This window comes from Mobula birostris, chromosome 14 (genome assembly GCF_030028105.1).
Source record: "Mobula birostris isolate sMobBir1 chromosome 14, sMobBir1.hap1, whole genome shotgun sequence".
Taxonomy (NCBI): Eukaryota; Metazoa; Chordata; class Chondrichthyes; order Myliobatiformes; family Myliobatidae; genus Mobula; species Mobula birostris.
The window spans coordinates 14,923,045-14,949,849 of NC_092383.1; the positions used below are offsets into that span (position 1 = coordinate 14,923,045).

Consider the following 26,805-nt stretch of genomic DNA (forward strand, 5'->3'; position numbering starts at 1 on the left):
TTGTGTACATTAACCTTAACATGTTTGCTCAACGACAATCTATCAATGTTCATCAACCAATTATCCCTCTGGACCAGGGGTTCCCAACCCTCTTTATGCTGTGGATCAATACCTTTGACCAGGGGTTCTGCAGACCCCAGTTTGGAATCCAGCTCTAGACTAAGTAGCTGAAGTAACTTGAGTGGAAAGAGTTGCAAATATCCTAAATTTGTAACATGCAAAATGCTTACACTGGTATACCCCTCCTCCAACTTATATCCATTTGTATCTATACATCATTGTAATGTCAAGGTTCAATTGAACACAGGCCTAGGTGATGCAAATTGTCCTTATACTTTATCCTATCACTCCTTAATTGTGGTTATATTTGCTCTAAAATGTGATACCCCAACATGTAATCTGTCTAGAGCTTTTGCTTTGTTTGTCTGATAGCTAATCTATTTTTATCACTTAATTATTTAGTGCTTTGTGTACAATCCCACAATAATTAGTATTTATGTACACAGTTGCAACTTTATTAGGTACATCCTGCAATGTTCCCTTCAATTTGTAATGACCAATGTGTGCAAAAATGTTGTGCTGTGTAATTTTTCCCCAGTGACAACAACTTGTTTGCACGGAATAATTTCTTCAATAAAAACAATATTAATAAATGTATTCTAAGATCTGCAGACAAATAATCATAAAGGCCATATTGTTAACAGCATGTGCAGCAGAAACTGCAAAAGGGAATGTGATTGTGTACGATCATGAAATATATTTACAGTCCTAACGATGTAGAGGGTGACAACCTGTTGTCTGCAGTTTAAGTTCCTTTGTATGTTGGTAGCACACCTTACAGGTAACTTTGACTTCATGTACCTAGTAAAATGGTCATTGAGTGTATGTTTCTGGTCTTTTGCTGCTGTAGCCTATCCACTTCAGGATTTGATGTGTGTGCGTTCAAGATGCACCTCTGCACACCACTGCTTTACTGTGTAGTTATTTGAAATACTGTCACCTTCCTGTCAGCTTGAACCACTTTAGCCTTTCTCCTCTGACACTTCTCATTAACGAGACGTTTTCACCCACAGAACTGCTGTTCACTGGTGTTTTTTTTTGTTTCTCACACCATTCTCTATAAAATCTAGAAACCATTGTGCATGAATATGCAAGGGGATGAGCAGTTTCTGAGATACTCAAAGCAGCCCATCTAGCATCATGGATAGTTTTCATGATGGATAGTACTGGATGGAAATACAGATTACAAGTACACTTCATATCATTTTCATCACATGTCTTGTCCAGTTACCCAAGGGACTGAAATATTGGTTATACCTATGGATGAAAGTCATTGGATCAATACGGAGTTTCCAATAGGAAAGTGGAAACAACATGGACGCAATATCACAATGCTTTGTTACTCTTCATCTTGGCTAATGTAAGAATGTTCTGATCTCCATCAATCCAGTGTTGATCAAATTCAAAAAAGATATGATAAACTTCTGAAGAATAAGGTGATGAAGAGACTTGTGGAACTGTCATTGAAGAGGTCGAAGAATGGTTTAGACACAATGGCATCATAATATCTTCCAGAAGTTAATGATGAATTTTTAATATAAACGTCATCAATGGAATCAAGATTTTAATAGAACACTGTTTCAAAACAAAACACTGTTAAAACAATTTGAAAGTGCTCACTTTGAGTTCATACTTACAGATTCCTTTATCAAAATTCAAAGTAAATTTTATTATCTGAGTACATATACTGTATGACACCATATACAACCTATGGGCCCTCTCAATAAATCTATAGAATAATAACCATAACAGAATCAATACAACACCCAACTAGGACGTTCAACCAGAGTATAGAATACTAGAAAGTGTGCAAACACAGAAAGAAGAAGTAATATTAATAAATAAATAAGCAATAAATATTGAAAACATGAGATGAAGAGTCCTTGAAAGTGAATTTATAGGTTGTGGGAACATTTCAATGATGGGTAAAATGAAGCTGAACCATTTGATTCTAGAGCTTGATGGCTCGTGGATAGTAAATCTCCTGAACCAGGTAGTGAAAGTCGTGAGGCTCTTGAACCTTCTTCCAGAGGGCAGCAGTGAGAAGACACCATGTCCAAGATTTTGAGGGTTCCTGCTGATGGATGTTGCTTTCCTCTTGCAGCATTTTGTGTAAATATACTCCATGGTTGGGTGGCTCTGGGTCAATATCAACTAATCTCTGTAGGATTTTCTGTTGAAGGGTATTAGTATTTCCGTACCAGGGTGTGATGCAGCCAGTCAATATACTCTCTACTGTGCATCTACAAAAGATTTTCAAAGTTTTAGATGTTATGCTGGATCTCTACAACTCCTAAGAGCATAGAGGTGCTGTTGTTCTTTCTTAATGTGATGGGCCCATGACAGTTCCTCCAAAATAATAACACCTAGGAATTTAAAGCTGCTCACCCTCTCTAGCTCTAATCCTCCGATGAGGCCTGGATCCTGGACCTCTGGTTTTTTTTTGTCTTGGTTTACAATCTGTTTCTCGGTCTTAGTAACATTGTGTAAGAGATTGTTATTATAACACCACTCAGCCAGATTTTCTGTCTCCCTCCTCTGTGTTGATTCATCACCACCTTTGATTTGGCCTATGCTGGTGGTGTTATCAGCATACATGAATATGGCGTTGAAGCTGTGCTTGGCCACACAGTCATAAGTGTAAAGTGAGTAGAGCAGGAGGCTAAGCAAAGGGCTTTGTGGTGCACCAGTGCTGATGGAGATTATGAAGGAGATGTTGTTGCCAATCCGAACTGACTGGGGTCTGCAAGTAATGAAATCCAATTGCACAAGGAGGTATTGAGACCAAGATCTTGGAGCTTGTTGATCAGTTTTGATGTATTACATCTAGACCCCAGGTTGTGGACACTGAACTGCAGTCTATAAAGAGCATCCTGATCTACGCATCTTTGCTGTCCAGATGTTCCAGGGTTGAGTGAAGAGCCAGTGCGTTGGCATCTGCTGTGCTCTTGTTGCTCCGGTAGACAAATTGGCATGGATCGAAGTCACTTCTCAGGCAGGAGTAATTAAGTGAGAGAGGTAGAGTTAAGAGTCCAATAATATAGTAGCCACATCTATTTGGAGTGTTATGAGAGAGTGAGTGGGTTGGAAAATGAAGTGAGGAGGAAATGGAGGCTCAGAGGTATTCCTGAAGATTGATTGGAGATATTCTATGGACATCATCCAATCTGCATACAGTTTCTCCAATACAGAGGAGACCATAAACTTGGCTCTAGATGTAATACCCTAGAGGATAGAGTGGTTGTGCACAGCAAAATTACTAGGCAGCCAAGGTGGACATCTGTCTAACTAACATAAATACAAGAGATTCTGCAGATACTGGAAATCCAGATTAACACACATAAATAGCCGGTGGGTCTCAGCAATTCGGGCAGCATCTATGGAGAAGAATAAACAGCCATAATTTTAGGACAAGACCCTTCATCATGATTGATCATAGAGGGTATGCTGATGAAGGGTCTTGGCCCAAAATGTCAATTGTTAATACCTTTCCATCGATGCTGCTAGAACAGAAGTGTTTCTCCGGTATTTTGTGTGCGTTGGTGTAAATAACAAACGGTCTGTTTTCAAGTCCCTCCACAGCAGCAATACAACTTCAATTTGGGCAAATAGAGGACATTAGAAGCTTCATGAGCCAAAACTCCTGAGAAACTTTTTGATTGTCACAAAGCACATCTTATTAAAATAGGGTCAAAGTTACTTCAAGAGTTTGTTCATATGCTTATATTCTGAGGAATTTGGAATTACAGAATCAAGAGGTTATATTTATCCTTTATTAATATTTCTCTCTCGACGCCGCTGCTATGTCCTGAAATGTTGCTTGAATCTAAGTTTTTCATTGCAGCTGTGCGTACATGTACTTGTGCATTTGGCAATAAACTTGACCTTCACTTTGAACTTGACTGTTCTGACTCATGGGATACAAACTAAACAAAGTTGTTCATTCTGATGAAAACATTCGGCAGGACAGAACTGAATGTGAACGCATCGCACTCAGTATTACCCAATCTCCAAGAATTTGTTACGAAACAGCTGATATTTGCAAGTCACCTTTTGTCTGCTGAAATCACAACTTTAAAGAAACACTTTCTGTCACTGTACTCGCAAGGTGTTCTTTATCGGTAAGTGTACAATAGTAATTTTATCTCGAACCGAGGTTAGTTTAGATGCATTTTATAACCAGTTTGAGACTGAGTACATTTGCAATGCACTTCTGTAGAAACATATTAAAATTGCCACGGAAGATGTTACGGAACGGAAGTTCTGATTTCCAGCGCCCACTGAGCAAGAGTCGACAATGTACATTCCATGAAGGGAAGTAGTTCATTCAGCACAGCTGATTGGGAGGTCACATCTCCGAAATCCTTTGAAGCTTTTCAGGGAAATAACTATAAGAATTCATGAAATCAGGGCAGTGGAGGATGTCTAATTTCATTAAGAAGTTTACAAGGTCCTACATGGCAGTCCGATTTTGGAAGGTTTGGTCGCATGGGATTCAGGGCGAGCTACTGAGGTGGATTCAGAGCTGGTTCGATGATAGGAAGCAGGAAGTCAATTCTCTGACTGAGGGGATATGACTCGTGTGGGGTAAGAAGCAGAATGCCAATTCTCCAACTGGAGGGCGTGGGGGCCCTCCGATCAGTGTTATAAGAGCATAAGACCGAAAGACATCGGAGTAGAATTAGGAGCAGCCCATCGAGTCTCCTCCGCCATTCCATCATGGCTGATCCCGAATCCCGTTCATCCCGATACACCCGCCTTCCCACCATATCTCTTGATGCCCTGACCAATCAGGGAATGATCAACTTCCCGCGTAAAGATACCCAGAGACTTGGCCTCCACTGCAATCTGTGGCAGAGCACACCACTGATTCACTAGTCTGTGGCTTAAATAATTCTGTTCTAGAAGGTCACCCGTCAATTTTGAGGCTGTGGCCTCTCGTTCTGGACAGCCCCATGGTAGGAAGCATTCCCACATCCACCCTATACAGTCCTTTCAATATTTGGTAGGTTTCAGTGAGGTCCCCATGCATTCTTCTAAATTCCAGTGAGTACAGGCCCAGAGCTGCCATACGCACCGCATAATTTAACCCTTTCATTCCTAAAATCATCCCTGTGAACCTCCTCTTGCCTCTCTCCAATGTCAACACATTCCTTCTGAGATATGGGACCCAAAACTATTGACAATACAACAATTGTGGCCTGACTAATGTCTTATAAAAGTTCAGCATTATCTCTTTGCTTTTATATTCCATTTCCCTTGAAATAAGTGCTAACATTGCATTTGCTTTCTTTGCCACAGACTCAACCTGTAAATAAACCAGGGAGTCTTGCACGAGGACTCGTAAGTCCCTCTGCAACTCTGATGTTTGAACCTTCTCCCCATTTAAATAATATTCTGTATTATTCCACCTTTTATCAGGATGCATTATTGTACATTTCCCAACACTGTATTCCATCTTCGACATTTTTGTGCATTCTTCAAATTTGTGTAAGTCCTGCTGCAATCACCTTGCTTTCACAGCACTGCCTACCCCTCCACCAATCTGTGAATCATCTGCTAACTTTGCCACAAATACATCAATGCCATTATCCAAACCATTGACAAGCAATGTGAAAAGTAGCAGTCCCAATACTGACTCCTGAGGAACAGCACATGTCAACGGTACCCAAGCAGAAAAGGCCCTGCTCGCTGGCTGCATCCTACCTGTCAGCCATTCCTCTATCCATGCCAGTGTCTGTCCTGTAATGCCCTGGATCTTGTCTTGTTAAGCAGCCTCATGTTTGGCACCTTATCAAATGCGACTGAAAATCCAAGTAAATGACATCCACTGCCTCTCCCTTGTCCATCCTGCTTGTTACTTCCTCAAAGAGCTCTAAGAGATTTATCAGGCAAAAGTTCCCTTCACAGAAACCATGCTGACTTTGACTTTATTTTATCATTAGTCTCCAAGTACCCCAAAAGCTCATCCTTAATAATAGACTCCAACAATTTCACAACCACTGAGATTTAGCTAACTGTCCTGTAATTTCCTTTTTTTTCTGCTTACTCCCTTCTTAGAGTGGAGTGACATTTGCAATCATCCAGTCCACCAGGGTCATTCCAGAATCAAGTGATTCTTGAAAGATCATGACCAATACATCCGCTATCTCTTCACCAACCTCTTTCAGGACACTGGGACGTAGTCCATCTGCTCCAGGTGACTTATCCACCTTAAGAACTTTCAGTTTTCCTGGCATTTTTTTCTTTATAATAGCACTCCCGCTCCCTGACAATCACAGACCTCTGTCACACTGCTAGTGTCTTCCACAGTGAAGACAGATGCAAAGTACCCATTAAATTCACCTGCCATTTCTTTATCTCCCAATAATACCTCATTAGCATCATTGTCCAGTGGTCCAAAATCTCTTTATGTCATTGCGCTACTGATACATGTGACTTGTGCTTCTCCCTCTCAAACAGCAGTATGAATTCAATCATATTATGATCACTGCCCTGTAAGGGTTCCTTTACATTATAATCTTTGTTATTCATTATAAATGTAAATTATTTGGATTATGAATGTACATGACATGTTTAACAGCTCTAGTGCAATTACAGAGTTTTCTGGGCTTCTTGTTAATGAAGCAAGTTATAATGAATTCCAGGGATCACTTCGAGAGATGGGCGGAGGAATGGCAAATGTAATTTAACTTACATAACTGTGAGATGATGCATTTGAATCAAGCTTTTCGTATTGCAATTTTTGAAACCAAAACACTGTTCAAACAACTTGAAAGTGCAAACTTTGACTTAATACTTACAGATCCTGTTCTTGGTACTGGACCAATGCTTTCTCATTATTTAAAAATCCCGCAGGTTTACAATGTTCGATGGCAGATAAGTGAGGAAGCCCATTTCTTCTCTGGCCCATCACCACTTTGCTATGTCCCAAAACCTGGCTCACAATTGACAGATAATATGAATTTTATCCAAAGAGCAGGTAACTTCATGCTCAATCTTGATCAACTGGTGTTTGCAGAATTTTATGTATACCCAATTTATAATGAAATCTGTCATCAATATCTGGGACCAGACACAGACATTCAAGCACTTCCCTGAGGGCTGATGTGTTGCTAATGAGGGTTGATTTTGTATTTGAATTCCCAAGACCCACCATGCCAAATATTGTGTACATTGGAGGCCTCCAGTGTAAACCAGCCCGACCACTAGCAGCAGAGTCTGAAGAGTTTGTTCAAGGCTCTGGGAAGCATGAACTTTTTGTGATGTCACTGGGGGCATTGGTAGGTTCTTTGCCTAAGCAGATTAGAATGGAAATAGTTGAGGCTTTGCTCAAGTATCCCAGAAGGTTATTTGGAGATATGATGGGGAAATCCCTCCCAATATAGGTAATAATACAATACTGACAAAATGGATCCCTCAGGATGACCTACTGGGACACCCCAACACACGAGTCTTCATTTCTCATGGTGGTTCCAATAGCATTTACGAGGCCATCTACCACGGGGTGCCAGTGATTGGCATGCCTCTTATTCATGACCAGTTTGACGATGTAGTCCGACTTGAATCCTGAGGTGCAGCAAGGGTACTTAAAGTTTCAACAATGCATTCAACAGATCAATTGCAGGCACTTAGAGGTGATAAATGACACACTTCAACAGGACAAATGAAGAAACTCTCTGCTCTCCACCGGGACCAACCAGAGTCGTCAATGAAGCGAGCCGTTTTCTGGATCGACCACGTTGCCTGACACAAAGGAGCAGGGCATTTGTGCTCTGTATCCTACCGGCTGCCCTGGTACACTTACTACAGTGTGGAGGTGACGGTTTTTCTGTTGTCCATGTTATTCATGGTCACAGTGCTGGTGGTTGTAGCACTGAAGAATCTTTGTCATTTTGGATGTAGAAGAAAGCAAAAGACTGAGTAAGGTTAACCTATTTAAAATTGTAAAGTGTAAAATTGTAATTACTTCTCTAATCCTGGTTATTTTTGGGTACATTTTATAACCAGCTTGAGGCTGAGTATGTTGACAATGCATTTGTGTAGAAACATATTAAAATTACCAACTCCGGGAATATGTTAGGGAACGAAGTTCTGATTTCCAGTGCCCGCTCAGCTAGAGTTGACAATGTACGCTCCATGAAAGGAACTCATTCAGCACAGCCCATTCGGAAGTTGTACCTGCAACATCATTTCGAGCTTTTCAGGGAGGTAAGGAAGAGCTTGGAAGAAGTTAGAGCAGTGAAGGTTGTCAATATGGAATCAATTTTGGACTTTACAAGGTCCTGTGTGGCAGGTGGATTTTGGAAGGTTTGGTCACATAGGATTCATGGGAGCTTGTGAGGTGGATTCAGAGTTATTTCGGTCGGAAGGAGAATGTCAATTCTCTGACTGGAGGGCTGTGACTAGTGTGGGGTCCCACCGATCTATGTCAGCATTTTTGGTATTTATTATAAATGTAGATTATTTTGGATATGAATAAACCTGATATGGGATATATTGTATGGGAATTCTCACTCAACTGCCGTTTTAGTTGCAGTTTACGTACTACCATCGGCTGACGCAAATGTAGTTTGTGATGCTATTGTTTCGACCTTTGCTAAAATACGAACTCTAATGTGTTTGCTTTTGTTGGCTGTTACCGGGTATTTCAATCATGTTTCTCTCGAGGCAACAATACCAACTTTATATCAATATGTCAGCTACAGGGGGCATGGAGCACTGGACCTTCTGTTTGCAAAAGTAAAGGATGCATACATACCCTTCCCCTGCTTGGCAAATCTGATCACAACCTGGTCCTGTTAACACCCAGGTATTTAGCTCTTGTCCAGCGGCAGCCCATGTCAACAAGGAGTGTAAGGAGGTGGAAGCAACACACATGAAATGCTGGTGGAATTCAGCAAGCCAGGCAGCACCTATGGAAAAAAGTAAAGTTGACGTTTCGAGACTCTTCGGCAGGACTGGAGAAAAAAATAGATGAGAAGTAGATTTAAGAAGTGGGGGAGGAGAGCGAGAAACGTAAAGTGGCAGTTGAAACTGGGAAGGGGAGAGATGTAGTAAATAGTTAGGAAGTTGATTGGTGAAATCGCAGTTAGAGCTAATCGGGCTTCCGTTTAAATCATTACAAGAAACTCGGAATCTAGGAGCTGATCAAAGTAAACTTAAGTTTAGACAGAAAGCAGCAGGAGACTGCATTACAAAGAGCAAGTCACTCGAGATAAACAGAAGGAAATCTAAACGATTAATGTCTTTCGTTAAACAACATTTAAGCAATTCAGGTACTCTAAAAACCAGAGACCCCTAACTTAATGATAATGGTCCATGGCATAAAAAAGGTTGGGAGCCACTGGGTTAAATGTTTTTGTTGTGAATTTATAATGCTTACCAGTATTTTTTTAACAATTTTACTGCAGACTCAGTGTGATCCGCTTTTCTCAAGATGGGTAGACCTGGATGGAAAGACAGATTGCAGATTGCATCTGCTCTTGGTATTATTTTCATCACACTGACTTCTCCGGTTACCCAAGGGGCTAAAATATTGGTTATACCTGTGGATGGAAGTCATTGGATAAATATGAAAATTCTCGTAGAAGAGCTGAAACTTCGTGGACACAATGTTACTGTGCTTTACTATTCTTCATCTTCACATATGAAGGAAAATCCTGATCTCTATCAATCCATTGTTATTCAAATTCATGAGAAATATCAGAAATCTCTGTCAATTATGATTGAAAGAATTGTGGAACTGTCATTGAAGAGGTTACAGAATCGTGGGACCATTTGGGACCATATGAAGTACCGAAAATTCATGAAGCATATTTCATATAAATTTCACAAATGGAATCAAGCATTTGGTATTGCAATTTTTCAAAACAAAACTCTGTTAAAAGAACTTGAAAGAGCAAATTTTGACTTAGTACTTACAGATCCTGCTTTTGGTACAGGACCAATACTTGCTCATTATTTGAAAATCCCGCAGGTGTATAATGTTCGATGGCAGATGAGTGAGGAAGCCCATTTCCTCTATGCCCCATCACCGCCTTCCTATGTCCCAAATCTTGGCACACGTTTGACAGATAATATGAATTTTCTCCAAAGGACAGGAAATGTCATGAATAATTTTTTTCAGCTTCTGTTTAGGGAATTTGTTATATACCCAATTTATAATGAAATCTGTCATCAATATCTCGGACCAGATACAGACATTCAAACAGTTCTCATGGGGGCTGATGTGTTGCTGATGAGAGTCGATTTTGTATTTGAATTCCCAAGACCCACCATGCCAAATATTGTGTACGTTGGAGGCTTCCAGTGTAAACCAGCCCGGCCACTGGCAGCAGAATTTGAAGAGTTTGTTCAAAACTCAGGAAAGCATGGAATTATTGTGATGTCATTAGGATCCATTATTGATTCCTTGCCAAAGCAGATTACAATGGAAATAGCTGAAGCAGTTGCTCAAGTGCCCCAGAAGGTTATTTGGAGATATGATGGGGAAATCCCTCCCAATATAGGTAATAATACACTACTGACAAAATGGATCCCTCAGAACGACCTTCTGGGACACCCCAACACACGAGTCTTCATTTCTCATGGTGGTACCAATGGCATTTACGAGGCCATCTACCACGGGGTGCCAGTGGTTGGCATACCTCTTATTTTTGACCAGTTTGACAATGTAGTCCGACTGGAATCCCGAGGCGCAGCAAAGGTGCTTAATGTTGCAACCATGCATTCAACAGTTCTATTGCAGGCACTTAATGAGGTGATAAACGGCACATTTTATCGGGACAACATGAAGAAACTCTCTGCTCTCCACCGGGACCAACCAGAGTCGCCAATGGAGAGAGCTGTTTTCTGGATTGAGTATGTTGCCCGACACAAAGGAGTAGGGCATTTGCGCTCTGAATCCTACCGGCTGCCCTGGTACACTTACTATTGTGTGGATGTGATGGTTTTTCTGTTGTCCATGTTCCTCATGCTCACAGTGCTGGTGGTTGTAGCACTGAAGAAACTTTGTCGTATGGCATGTAGAAGAAAACAAAAGACTGAGTGAGGTTACCCTGTTTTGTGTTGGGATATTGTGTTTTATGTTCTTTATAATTACAGTAATTGATTTTTTTCCCCAGAAGTTAATCCATGGAACCTTCTTTCCAGAATTCATGAATTTAGCAAAGGCTATTATGAGAATAAATCAGCTGTGATAGATATATTAAATAATAGACTTTCTGCTTTGATACGCACAAAATAATTGTAACTACCTGATTGACATTTGACTGGGAAAATAGGGGACGTAAGAGAGTAATGTGACCAGAGCTATACGGGAAAACAATGTACCGGAATTTTTAGAAATTGATGTTGATGCCGCCAGGATGGAGACTCCCACAATGGAATGTGTGGTATTGTTCCTCCATTTTGTGTTTAACCTCAGTGTGGCAGCCGTGGGCAAACATGTCAGTGTGGGAATGGGAACATGGGAATTATACCTGCTGGCCAGTGCGAAATCAAAACTGTTGTAGTGAATGGCAAGAAAATGCTCAGAAAGAAGGTCTCAATCTCCATTGAGTCTCACTGCTGTAGTACAAGTTGCAGCAGATGAAATAAGGAAATCAAATGTATTCATTTGTTTTCCATTCCCCTTTTGGCCACTTTACTCCTTGTCTTCCCCTCCCTGCTCGCATGAACTGTCCATGACTTAAACCACCCCCAACTCCCACCTCCCCCCCAGTTCCCCACCCCCTTTCGTTTTTGCTCTGTGACCTGTTGTCCGCTCCCATCAGGTGCCATCTTCCTCAGGCCTTTGCCTCCTCCACCAATCACCTCCGAGCTACTGACGTCATACCCTTTCTCTCACATCTCCCATGTTCCTGCAAATGTTCCCAACACCTTTAGTGTGTATTGCTCAAGATCTCCCCCATTTGCAGAAACCCTTGTGTCCACCCGGAGATGATAACTTTAAGTAATAGGGTTACATTTCCAGATGAGTAAAAGCACATTCACCCAGTTATATTTTCTGAACAATAGCCGTGGGCATTATTATGCAAGTATCAGATTGCAGCTCGGATAATAGGGTGTTGATTACAGGTGGATAGGTACGGTACAATGCAGTTTCTGAGTCGGTTTTGCTGCATTTCCATTGGCTGGTTGATCTTGCATTGTGCAATCCCTTTGTTCATTATATATGTTTGTATGTTTCTTAGATACATAAACATCAGGCTCCATTGTACACTGTTGTGACCTCTATGTAATCCCGGCAATGAGATATAATAATGTATTTTTATTAGTAAAAGATATATAACTAATTCAGCTGATCTGTGAATAAAGAAATATTCTTTTGAAATGTAGTTGATTTTAAGGATCTTTGATTTCTGTCAAATTAGCTTTATTGCTCATCAATCCAAACAGCAGTTCGGTCTAAAAAATATGCAAGAAAGGTCAAAGATCACTGTCAAATGTATCTTTCTGCTGATTACAGTACAGAGTAAGTAGTTTTCAATGTGCAGGAAAAATGTATTTACAGGTATCATCTGCAGACAAATGGGCAGCAATATCAAGTGATCTGAAGAGGAATGAGCCACACAGTCGTGAGACAGGGTGAGAAGAGGAATAGTCCAGATAGCTGTGAGAGTCAGCAGGCTTATAGTAGACATCAGTAGATAAGCTATCTCCGGAGATAGAGACAGAAAGATCTAGAAAGGTGGTGGTGGGGGGGGGGGGGGGAGGTGTCGGAAATGGACCAGGTACACTCGAGGGCAGGGTGAAAGTTGCAGGCAAAGTTAATGAAGTCGACGAGCTCAGCATGCGTGCAGGAAGCAGCGCCAAATCAGTCGTCGATGTAGCGAAAGAAAAGTGGGGGACAGATACCAGAATAGGTTTGGAACATAGATTGTTCCGCAAAGCCAACAAAAGGGCAGGCATAGCTAGGACCCATACGGGTGCCCACAGCTACACCTTTAGTTTGGAGGAAGTGGGAGGAGCCAAAGGAGAAATTGTTAAGAGTAAGGACTAATTCCGCGAGACGGAGCAGAGTGGTGTTAGAGGGGAACTGATTAGGTCAGGAATCCAAAAAGAAGCGGAGAGCTTTGAGACCTTCTTGATGGGGGATGGAAGCATATAGGGACTGAACATCCATGGTGAAAATAAAGCGGCGGGGGTCAGGGAACTTAAAATCATCGAAAAGTTTAAGAGCGTGAGAAGTGTCTCGATCATAGGCAGGAAGGGATTGAACAAGGGGGGATAAAACCGTGTCGAGGTATGCAGAAGCGAGTTCGGTGGAGCAGGAGCAAGCTGAGACAATAGGTCTGCCAGGACAGGCAGGTTGGTGGATCTTGGGTAGGAGGTAGAAACGGGAAGTGCGAGGTGTGAGAACTATAAGGTTGGTAGCAGCGGACGGGAGATCGCTTGAGCAGATGAAGTCGGTGATAGTGTGGGAGACAATGGCCTGGTGTACCTCAGTGGGGTCACGATCGAGGGGTAAATAAGAGGAGGTATCCGCGAGTTGTCGCTGTGCCTCGGCAAGGTAGAGAAAAGTACGCCAGACTACAACAGCAACCCCCACCCCCGGCCCGATTGTACCTCCTACCCAAGATCCACATCAATGTAAGAATGTTCTGATCTCCATCAATCCAGTGTTGCTCAAATGTAAAAAAAAAAAATGATAAACTTGTGAAGAATAAGACGATGAAATGACTTGTGGAACTGTCATTGAAGAGGTCGAAGAATGGTTAGACACTATGGCATCATAATATCTTCCAAGAGTTAATGATGAATTGTTAATATAAAAGTCATCAATGGAATCAACATTTTAATATAACAGTGTTTCAAAACAAAACACTGTTCAAACAATTTGAAAGTGCTCACTTTGAGTTCATACTTACAGATTCCTTTATCAAAATGCAAAGTAAATTTTATTATCTGAGTACATATACTGTATGACACCATATACAACCTATGGGCCCTCTCAATAAATCTATAGAATAATAACCATAACAGAATCAATACAACACCCAACTAGGACGTTCAACCAGAGTATAGAATACTAGAAAGTGTGCAAACACAGAAAGAAGAAGTAATATTAATAAATAAATAAGCAATAAATATTGAAAACATGAGATGAAGAGTCCTTGAAAGTGAATTTATAGGTTGTGGGAACATTTCAATGATGGGAAAAATGAAGCTGAACCATTTGATTCTAGAGCTTGATAGCTCGTGGATAGTAAATCTCCTGAACCAGGTAGTGAAAGTCGTGAGGCTCTTGAACCTTCTTCCAGAGGGCAGCAGTGAGAAGACACCATGTCCTAGATTTTGAGGGTTCCTGCTGATGGATGTTGCTTTCCTCTTGCAGCATTTTGTGTAAATATACTCCATGGTTGGGTGGCTCTGGGTCAATATCAACTAATCTCTGTAGGATTTTCTGTTGAAGGGTATTAGTATTTCCGTACCAGGGTGTGATGCAGCCAGTCAATATACTCTCTACTGTGCATCTACAAAAGATTTTCAAAGTTTTAGATGTTATGCTGGATCTCTACAACTCCTAAGAGCATAGAGGTGCTGTTGTTCTTTCTTAATGTGATGGGCCCAGGACAGTTCCTCCAAAATAATAACACCTAGGAATTTAAAGCTGCTCACCCTGTCTAGCTGTAATCCTCCGATGAGGCCTGGATCCTGGGCCTCTGGTTTTCTTCTCTTGGTCTACAATCTGTTTCTTGGTCTTGCTAACATTGTGTAAGAGATTGTTATTATAACACCATTCAGCCAGATTTTCTGTCTCCCTCCTATATGTTGATTCATCACCACCTTTGATTTGGCCTACGATGGTGGTGTTATCAGCATACTTGAATATGGCATTGGAGCTGTGCTTAGCCACACAGTCATAAGTGTAAAGTGAGTAGAGCAGGAGGCTGAGCAAAGGGCTTTGTGGTGCACCAGTGCTGATGGAGATCATAAAGCAGTTGTTGTTGCCAATCCGAACTGACTGGGGTCTGCAAGTAATGAAATCCAATTGCACAAGGAGGTATTGAGACCAAGATCTTGGAGCTTGTTGATTAGTTTTGAGGTATTACATCTAGACCCCGGGTTGTGGATGCTGAACTGCAGTCTATAAAGAGCAATGTGATCTATGCGTCTTTGCTGTCCAGATGTTCCAGAGTTGAATGAAGTGCCAGTGAGTTGGCATCAGCTGTAGTCTTGTTGCTCTTGTAGACAAATTGGCATAGTTCTAAGTCACTTCTTAGGCAGTAGTAAGTAAGTGAGAGAGGTAGAATTAAGAGTCCAATAATATAGTAGCCACATCTATTTGTACCCTTATGAGAGAGTGAGTGGGATGGAAAATGAAGTGAGGAGGAAATGGAGGCTCAGAGGTATTCCTGAAGATTGATTGAAGATATTCTGCTGTCATCATCCAATCTGCATACAGTTTCTCCAATATAGAGGAGACCACAACCTGGGGTCAAGATGTAATACCTTACAGCAGTGGTCTCCAACCACCGGGCTGCGGACCGGTACTGGGCCACAAAGCATGCGCTACCCGGCCGTGAGGAAACGATATGATTTGGTGATATGAGTCGGCTGCACCTTTCCTCATTCCCTATCATGGCCACTGTCGAGCTTGAACGCACGTGAGGTCACTACGCACACGTCATCCATGTCAGCGTGGGAAGAAGATCAACTCCTCGAGCTTGTAAATGATGGCGGGCTGAAAAGTATGTTTGACATAACATCTCTGCTGGCATTCCGAATCAATGTCAGGGCTAAATATCCTGAGATAGGCAAAAAAGCACTGAAAACATTGCTTAAAACATATTTCTGCGAACCGGAGTTTTCTGCAATGAATGCAAGGAAAACTAAATTGCGGAATAGTCTGGACATGAGGAACCTCCTTTGAGTACAGTATCGCTGTTTCCCATCACCCCTAGATGGGACCATCCTGTTGTAGGAAAAGAAGCCCAGGGCTCCCACTGATTCAGCGATATTGGTGTGTTGCAATGATTTTATATTTTCATACGGGAAAATATGTGCTGTGTGTTTAATATCCAAACGTTACTTAAAATGTTATGATGCTATTGACTTACTTGTATAACCATATAACAATTACAGCACGGAAACAGGCCATCTCAGCCCTTGGAGTCCATGCCGAAAGCTACTCTCACCTCGTCCCACCGACCTGCACTCAGCCCATAACCCTCCATTCCTTTCCTGTCCACATACCTATCCAATTTTTCTTTAAATGATAATATCGAACCTGCCTCTACCACGTCTACTGGAAGTTCGTTCAATACTTACTTCAAGCTCCCCTGTCCTCCCCTGATAATTGACTTATCACTATATTCATGCGAGGAAAATATGCGCTGTTTATTATTAAATTCGTTAGATAACCCTTTTAGAAATGAAATTGAGTGTATTAGTCACTGATCACCGATATTCCGGTCGTGATTAACACCCCCCTCTCAACAGAATCGCCGAAAACGATTTGCAGGAAAATAATCAGTAGGCACATGCGCAGGTCACACATGCGCACTGGTGCCCGCGCAAAGGTTCATGGTTATTGTAGTCTTTTTTGGGTAAACCCAACGTATTTGACTGCTACTCTTGTCCGTTGGCAACCGTACCTCGCCCCCCAACTCCCCTGGGTCGGCCGGTCCGCAAGAATATTGTCAATATTAAACCGGTTCGCACTGCAAAAAAGGTTGGGGACCCCTGCCTCACAGCATAGAGTGGTGGTGCACAGCAAAATTACTAGGCAGCCAAGGTGGACATCTGTCTAGCTAACATAAATACAAGAGATTCTGCAGATACTGGAAATCCAGATTAACACACATAAATTGTTGGATGTTCTCAGCAATTCGGGCAGTATCTATGGAGAGGAATAAACAGCCAAAATTTTAGGACAAGACCCTTCATCAGGATTGATCATAGAGGGTGTGCTGATGAAGGGTCTTGGCCCAAGATGTCGATTGTTAATACCTTTCCATAGATGCTGCCAGAACTGCTGTGTTTCTCCGGTATTTTGTGTGTGTTGGTCTAAATAACAAACGGTCTGTTTTCAAGTCCCTCCACAGCAGCAATACAACTTCAATTTAGGCAAATAGAGGACATTAGAAGCTTCATGAGCCTAAACTCCTGAGAAATTTTTTGATTGTCACAAAGCACATCTTAATAAAATAGGGTCAAAGTTACTTTAAGGGTTTCTCATATGCTCATATTCTGAGCAATTTGGAATTAGAGAATCAAGAGGTTGCATTTATTCTTTATTAATATTTCCCTGTCGACGCCGCTGATATGTCCTGTTACGCTGCTTGAATCTAAGTTTTTCATTGCAGCTGTGCGGACATGTACTTGTGCATTTGGCAATAAACTTGACCGTTACTTTGAATTTGACTCTGTTCTGACCCATGGGATACAAACTAAACAAAGTTGTTCATTCTGATAAAAACATTCGGCAGGTCTGAACTGAATGTGAACGCATCGCACTCAGCATTACCCAATCTCCAAGACTTTGTCACGAAACAGCTGATATTTGCAGGTCACCTTTTGTCTGCTGAAATCACAACTTTAAAGAAACACTTTCTGTCACTGTACTCGCAAGGTGTTCTTTATCGGTAAGTGTACAATAGTAATTTTATCTCGAACCGAGGTTAGTTTAGATGCATTTTATAACCAGTTTGAGACTGAGTACATTTGCAATGCACTTGTGTAGAAACATATTAAAATTGTCACCTCAGGGAAGATGTTACGGAACGGAAGTTCTGATTTCCAGCGCCCACTGAGCAAGAGTCGACAATGTACGTTCCATGAAGGGAAGTCGTTCATTCAGCACAGCTGATTGGGAGGTCACATCTCCGAAACCCTTTGAAGCTTTTCAGGGAAAGAACTATAAGAATTCATGAAATTAGGGCAGTGGAGGATGTCTAATTTCATTAAGAAGATTACAAGGCTCTACATGGCAGTCCGATTTTGGAAGGTTTGGTCGCATGGGATTCAGGGGGAGCTACCGAGGTGGATTCAGACGTGGTTCGATGTGAGGAAGCAGGAAGTCAATTCTCTGACTGAGGGGATATGACTCGTGTGGGGTAAGAAGCAGAATGCCAATTCTCCAACTGGAGGGCGTGGGGGCCCTCCGATCAGTGTTATAAGACCATAAGACCAAAAGACATCGGAGTAGAATTAGGAGCAGCCCATCGAGTCTGCTCCGCCATTCCATCATGGCTGATCCCGAATCCCGTTCATCCCGATACACCCGCCTTCTCACCATATCTCTTGATGCCCTGACCAATCAGGGAATGATCAAATCCCGCGTAAATATACCCAGAGACTTGGCCTGCACTGCAATCTGTGGCAAAGCACACCACTGATTCACCAATCTGTGGCTAAAATAATTCTGTTCTAGAAGGCCACCCGTCAATTTTGAGGCTGTGGCCTCTTGTACTGGACAGCCCCATGTTCGGAAACATCATTCCTACATCCACCCTATACAGTCCTTTCAACATTGGGCAGGTTTCAATGAGATCCCCATGCATTCTTCTAAATTCCAGTGAGTACAGGCCCAGAGCTGCCATACGCACCTGATAAGTTAACCCTTTCATTCCTAAAATCATCCTTCTGAACCTCTTCTTGCCTCTCTCCAATGACAACACATCCTTTCTGAGATAAGGGACCCAAAACTATGACAATACACAAAGTGTGGCCGGACTAATATCTTATAAAAGTTCAGCATGATCTTTTTGCTTTTATATTCCATTTCCCTTGAAATAAGTGCTAACATTGCATTTGCTTTCTTTGCCACAGACTCAACCTGTAAATAAACCTGCGAGTATTGCACAAGGACTCGTAAGTCCCTCTGCAACTCTGATGTTTGAACCTTCTCCCCATTTAGATAATATTCTGTACTATTCCACCTTTTATCAAGATGCATTATTGTACATTTCCCAATACTGTATTCCATCTTCAACATTTTTGCACATTCTTCAAATTTGTGTAAGTCCTGCTGCAATCACCTTGCTTTCACAGCACTGCCTACCCTTCCACCAATCTGTGAATCATCTGCTAACTGTGCCACAAATACATCAATTCCATTATCCAAACCATTGACAAACAATGTGAAAAGTAGCAGTCCCAATACTGACTCCTCAGGAACACCACATGTCAACGGTACCCAAGCATAAAAGTCCCTGCTCGCTCACTGCATCCTACCTGTCAGCCATTCCTCTATCCATGCCAGTGTCTGTCCTGTAACGCCCTGGACTTTATCTTGTTAGGCAGCCTCATGTTTGGCACCTTATCAAATGCGACTGAAAATCCAAGTAAATGACATCCACTGCCTCTCCCTTGTCCATCCTGCTTGTTACTTCCTCAAAGAGCTCTTAGAGATTTATCAGGCAAAATTTCCCTTCACAGAAACCATGCTGACTTTGACTTTATTTTATCATTATTCTCCAAGTACTGTACCCCGAAACCTCATCCTTAATGATAGACTCCAACACTTTCACAACCACTGAGGTTTAGATAACTGTCCTGTAATTTCCTTTTTTCTCTGCCTTACTCCCTTCTTAGAGTGGAGTGACATTTGCAATCATCCAGTCCTCCAGGGTCATTCTAGAATCAAGTGATTCTTGAAAGATCATGACCAATACATCCGTTATCTCTTCACCAACCTCTTTCAGGACACTGGGACATAGTCCATCTGGTCCAGGTGACTTATCCACCTTAAGAACTTTCAGTTTGCCTGGCATTTTTTTTCTTTATAATAGCATTCCCGCTCCCTGACAATCACAGACCTCTGGTACACTGCTAGTGTCTTCCACAGTGAAGACTGATGCAACGTACCCATTAAATTCACCTGCTATTTCTTTATCTCCCAATAATACCTGATTAGCATCATTGTCCAGTGGTCCAAAATCTCTTTATGTCATTGTGCTACTGATACATGTGACCTGTGCTTCTCCCTCTCAAACAGCGGTATGAATTCAATCATATTATGATCACTGCCCTCTAAGGGCTCCTTTACATTATAATCTTTGTTATTTATTATAAATGTAAATTATTTGGAATATGAATGTACATGACATGTTTAACAGCTCTAGTGCAATTACAAAGTTTTGTGGGCTTCTAGATAATGAAGCAAATTATAATGAATTCCAGAGATCACTTCGAGAGATGGGCAGAGAAACGGCAAATGTAATTTAAGCAACATAACTGTGAGGAGATGCATTTGTATCAAGCTTTTAGTATTGCAATTTTTGGAAACAAAACACTGTTCAAACAACTTGAAAGTGCAAACTTTGACTTAATACTTACAGATCCTGTTCTTGGTACTGGACCAATGCTTTCTCATTATTTGAAAATCCCGCAGGTGTGCAATGTTCGATGGCAGATAAGTGAGGAAGCCCATTTCTTCTCTGCCCCATCACCACTTTCCTATGTCCCAAAACCTGGCTCACAACTGACGGATAATATGAAATTTATCCAAACAGTAGGTAACTTCATGCTGGATCTTCTTCAACTAGTGTTTGCAGAATTTTATGTATATCCAATTTATAATGAAATCTGTCCTCAATAGCTGTGACCAGACACAGACATTCAAGCACTTCTCTGAGGGCTGATGTGTTGCTAATGATAGTTGATATTGTGTTTGAATTCCAAAGACCCACCATGCCAAATATTGTGTACATTGGAGGCTTCCAGTGTAAACTAGCCCGACCACTAGCAACAGAGTCTGAAGAGTTTGTTCAGGGCTCTGGGGAGCATGAACTTATTGTGATGTCATTGGGGACATTGGTAGATTCCTTGTCTAAGCAAATTAGAATGGAAATAGCTGAGGCTTTGCTGAAGTACCCCAGAAGGTTATTTGGAGATATGATGGGGAAATCCCTCCCATAAACTACTGACAGAATGGATCCCTCAGAATGACCTTCTGGGATACCCGAACACATGAGTCTTCATTTCTCATTGTGGTACCAATGGCATTTATGAGGCCATCTACCATGGTGTGCCAGTGATTGGCATGCCTCTTATTTTTGACCAGTTCGACAATGTAGTCAGACTTGTATCCCAAAGTGTAGCCAAGGTACTTAAGGTTTCAACAATGCATTCAACAGATCTATTGCAGGCACTTAATGAGGTGATAAATGACACACTTTACCGGGACAACATGAAGAAACTCTCTGCTCTCCACCGGGACCAACCAGGGTCGCCAATGAAGTGAGCCGTTTTCTGGATGGAGTACGTTGCCTGACACAAAGGAGCAGGGCATTTGCGCTTTGAATCCTACCGACTGCCCTGGTACATTTACTATTGTGTGGAGGTAACACCCACCAAAGTTGCTGGTGAACGCAGCAGGCCAGGCAGCATCGCTAGGAAGAGGTACAGTTGACGTTTCAGGCCGAGACCCTTCGTCAGGACTCAACGTCGACTGTGGCTCTTCCTAGAGATGCTGTCTGGCCTGCTGCGTTCATCAGCAACTTTGATGTGTGTTGCTTGAATTTCCTGCATCTTCAGAATTCCTTTTGATTGTGTGGAGGTGATGGTTTTTCTGATGTCCGTGTTATTCATGGTCGCAATGCTGGTGGTTGTAGCACTGAAGAAACTTTGTCATTCTGGATGTAGAAGAAAGCAAAAGACTGAGTAAGGTTAATCTATTTTATGTTGGGAGATGTAGTTTTCTGTTTTTAAAAATTAATTGAAGATGTTTTTCCTGCGGATAATCCATGGAACCTGATATTATGGAAATAATAATCAGGAGTAATAAAATAGTTGAAGCAGTGGTTCGCAGCCATTTTTGGGTTACTGCCCTCTGGGCTTTCTGAGCACAGATCCAGTGCCCTCCTCTCTCTTTCTGGCTAGTACATATAAACTATTTAAAAAATTCCTTCTTTGATGCACAGTTAAAGAAATTGGAACTGCAAATTTAAAGCAGTGACAAATAATTGCAAAAATTATTGTGTTTTTCAAAGTGACAAATAAAATTATTTATTTGATTACAGTGAAAGCAATTTTCATTAAGAATTTCAGAGTGTTCATTGGTAGTTCAGTCATTCACTGTAATTTCATTGTATTTTCATCTTTCTGTGAGATCGATGGGCTTCATGCAATGACAACAGCCTCTCAACATCTGGCTGGACATCACTCAGAAGGAGTTTCGGATCCCCAGGTTCAGTGATTTGCAGTCTGTTTCGCTGCTTGTAAGATGGCAGCAGTGATCATTGGCAATGTTCTGTCGACTGCAAACAGTAGTTGTAAATATACTCTTTGATATACCTATTTTGAATTGCTCTCTCTGCAATTTGCAGCATGTAACTTCCCTCCAAGCTAATTAATAATCTACAGATCTCATGAAGGACTCGTTTGTCAAAGCAGATGGCCATTCTGCAGTGGCTGTTGCCTCAATAATAAGTCTACCACTTTGGATACCATTGAGGGGCATGACCCACCAGTGGAAGCTGCAGAGACCGGGTTTCTGACGCTGAATCAGAAGAGAGGTGAAGAGGTCTGCAATGCTGATAGGAGATTAAGAGAGACGTGAATCTGTGGCGTGATTGAGACACCCAGATGGTACGTTTCCTCCCAGGTGACAGGGCAGGGATGTCACGAATTGGGTCCACAGCAGTCTAAAGAGGGAGGGTGAGCAGTCAGAAGTCTTGGTACCTGTTGGTAGTAAAGACATAGGCAGAATGGTGAGGGAATTTAGGGAGCTTGATAGAAAGCTGCAAAGCAGGACCTCCAGAGTAGTAATCTCTGGGTTGCTACCCATGCCACGCACCAGTGAGGGTAAGAATAGGATGGTTTGGCAGATGAATGTGTGGCCGAGGGAATGGTACAGAGGACAGGGGTTCAGATTTCTGATCATTGGGATCTCTTCCGGAGGAGGAGTGACTAGTACAAAAGGGATGTGTTGCTTCTTCCCTTTATTCTATGGTCTATTGTCCTCTCCTATCAGATTCCTTTTTCTTTTTCCCAGTGCCTTCTCCACTAGTCACTTGCCAGGTTCTCACCTCATTCCCTTTCTTCCAACTTCCTACCCCGGATTCACCTATCACCAGGCAGCTTTTGCTACTCCCTCTCACCACTCTTTCATTTTGGATCCTGCAGGTTTCTTTTGAGTCCTGATGTAGGGTCTTTGCTTGAAAATTTGTCACTTCATTCCGCTCCCTCCCCCCACACCTGTTGATGCTGCTTGACCTGTGGAGTTCTTCCAGCATTTTGTGTGTCTCTTCCATATTTCCACCATCTGCAATCTCTTTGATTTTCTATCTTACAGGGGAAAACCAAGGTCATCTAGTGTTATGCGAAATTAAGTAACTTCCTTTCACTTGGCCACAAATTTTTGTGATTCACTAGCAGATGTGACCTTTCCTGTGCCATTTTCTTAATTACGCTATAAGTTAGTCAACTCTCAGGCTGGTTCACTCATCAGTTAGCTCATGCATGATCTGAATCACGAGCCCATCTGCCCTCTTCAGGAATGGAGAGTTGGGTGAAGATGCACTGGTCCAGGTTGGTGGGTCAGAGCTGGAAGATGTCAGCAGCTTGATACTCCTAGGTGTTCCTAGATTCCGAACATAACAGATGACCTGCTCATAGATGCAATTATCGATGCAATCACAAGGAAAGCATTCTAGCATCTTTGTCTATATCACAGGTACATCCCAACCCACCATCAGGAGTATCTACAAAAAGCGCTACCTGAAGAAGGTAACATCTACCAATGATCCCTATAATCCGGGTCATGGCATTTTCTCTCAACTACCATTGGGCAAGTGGTTCACCCACACAACCAAGTTCAAGAACAGTAACAACCCTTTAACAAATCAGTTATTAAATCAACCTGTAGAATCATAATCACTAGCTAAGTACAACAACATGATCACATTGTACGGCAATGGCCTTGGTTAATTTTATTCTAATTGCCGTCGTTCTTGTAAAAAATGTATAATCTACATTGTTAATCTCTGTCCTTCTTGTAAATGTTGCATCTATGTGCCTTTGACATTGCTGCAAGTAAGTTTCTCATTAAAACTCTACATACATGTATGTTTGGGTATGACAATAACATGGACATTGACATTTAGATTTCATTAGTGTTAATATACTTGCTAAAAATAGTGAATCTGTGCTGCAATATTTTCAATGAACCTCAAGACTAAAGATTATTTTAAAGACTTATTAGATTAGCATTATTTGTCTCAAAATCAAAATCTTGAATCTTATGGTGACTGACAAGCAAAAGAAGATAAATTGTGCAAAGCAAAAAATATAATACCGACAACATGAGTTGTAAAGAGTCCTGGAAGGTGAGTCCATAAGTTGTGGAATCAGTGCAGGGTTGTTCCTAAGATGCTGAGGCTGTGCCTTCAGGCTTCTGTACCTCCTCCCTAATGATGGTGATGAGAAGAGGCTGTGGAATCCTGGAATGTTACATCTCTATTTGATTATTTAACTATTTTACATTCCTGTTGGACAACAGAATGAATATAGTGAACATAAATGCAGCAAAATGACTGAGACTGTCTTGAGGAACTTTGCAAGAAGGAAGGTGTCTAACGATTAAGATTCCATGACCAAGGGATTAAGCAGCTGAAGACACCGTTGTCAATGATGGAGTGCAGGAGACTTGCAAAAAATTGATGTCAATGTTACAAAAGTGGAGAGTTCTGGACTGTTGTGGGTCAGAAGAGTTTACGGAGGTGAGGAAAGGAAAGATCATGGAAGGATGTGAAAGCAAAGATAAAGTTAAACAACACAGAGAGGTGAAAGGTCAATGAACACAGGGGCGATAACTTGACAAATTTACTATCTGTAATAACTAAAAGTAAACAAGGCACTTCGTTCAGTGGTAGAGGAAGAAAACTTATCAGTGGGCACTTTGATACAGAAATTAAGTGGGTGGCATAATACAATGTTTTAATTGAAAAATAACTGAGGTTGAAATTCATGAGATCAGTAAATGAAGAAAAGTTGACACAGAGGAAGAAGCCAGTCAGATGGCCACAACATTGTAATGTGAACTCTTTACGTGTTGGAAGGCAACTGTCCAGTTAGGCTGGACAAACCCAGGTTGTTTTCTCTGGAGCATCGGAATATGAGGGAAAACCTGAGAGTCATTTATAACATATTGAGATGCATGGTGTTGGATAAAAGAATACATGTATTAAAGGTGAGAGGAGGAAAATTCAAGAGAGATACACAGTACAGTTTGTTACACTTCCTCCCACTCTACTCCCTTTGCACTAACAACTACATGGCTAGGTTCTGCTCCAGCTCCATCTACAAGTTTGCAGATGCTACCACTGTAGAGATCTATATCTCAAATAATGGTGTGTTAGTGTACAAGAAGTAAATTGATAGCTGGGTAAAATGGTGCCATGACAATACCCTTTCATTCAATGTCAGCAGAACAAAAGAACTGTTGTTTGACATCTGAAAGGAGGGCTATACACATGCTTTTGTCTACATCAAAGATACTGAGGTTGAGAGGATTGAGAGCTTCAAGTTCTGAGGAACAAAAACCACCAATAACCTGTCCTGCTCCAACTAAACTTATGTTACAGCCAAGAAAACACACCAACACCCCTCTTTCCTCTGTTGGGATTCTTATTGAAGGGTCTGAGCAAAGAATGTTGATGTTTCTTATTCTCCATAGATCTTTCATATGGCATGAATGCTGCCTGAACTGCTGTGTTGCTCCCACATTTTCTGTGTGTTGGTCTAAATAACAGGTGATCAGAGTTCAAACCTCTGCTATGTCATATCTTATGTACACATGGGAGATTAGAAGCTTCACAAGCCAAAATTTGCAGGAATCTTCTTGAATTCCTTCAACCCTCTTAATAAAGTAGGGTCAAAGTCACTTTAAAAGTTTGTTCATGCGATTCTGTGCCTGGAAATATGGAATTCCAGAGTCAAGAGTTTAAATTTAGGTTTAATTTGTGTTTCCCTGTGAATGTTGCTGACATGTGCCTGTAATGCTGCTTGAAGCCAAGTTTTTCATTTATGCCTGTGCATGATTATACAACCTCTTCTCCTCCATTTTCACACTGAATACCGGCGTGCCTCAAGGCTGTGTGCTGAGCCCTCTTCTGTAGTCCTTTATCACCTATGACTGCGTTCCTGTACACGGTTGTAACTCCATAATCAAGTTCGCAGACGACACCACAGTGGTTTGCCTGATCAGAGGGGATAACGAGACAGCCTACAGGGATGAGGTCCAGCACCTGGCCGCATGGTATGCCGATAACAACTTGGCCCTTAACACCCAGAAGACCAAGGAGATTATCGTGGACACCAGGCATGCTAGGAGCCACACTCATGTCCCCATCTACATCAATGGAGCTGCAGTGGAGGGTGTATCAAGTTTCAAATTCCTTGGTGTCCATATTTCTGATGATCTCACCTGGTCCCTGAACTCCTCCATCCTGATCAAAAAGGTGCGACATTGCCTTTATTTCCTGCGGAGCATCAAGAAAGCTCACCTCTGTTCCAGGATACTGACAGACTTTTACCGCTGTACCATTGAGAGCATACTCACCAACTGCATCTCAGTGTGGTATGGCAATTGTCCCGTATTGGACCGCAAAGCACTCCAGTGAGTGGTGAAAACTGCCCTGCGGATTATCGGCTCCCAATTACCCACTGTTGAGAACATCCACCATAAACGCTGCCTGGGCAGGGTGAAAAGCATTTTCAAGGATGCATCTCACCCTAACCATGGAAGTTTTCCTTTCCTCCCATCCGGTAGGCGCTATAGAAGCCTCTGTT

General features: G+C 41.8%; 2 pseudogenes; both read left to right on the forward strand.

The window, feature by feature from the left end:
* LOC140209714 (UDP-glucuronosyltransferase 2C1 pseudogene) overlaps positions 1-26,805 on the forward strand; it is an 80,145-nt pseudogene that overhangs the window by 27,095 nt on the left and 26,245 nt on the right.
* On the forward strand, positions 4,024-12,401 carry LOC140209713 (UDP-glucuronosyltransferase 2C1 pseudogene; annotated as a pseudogene).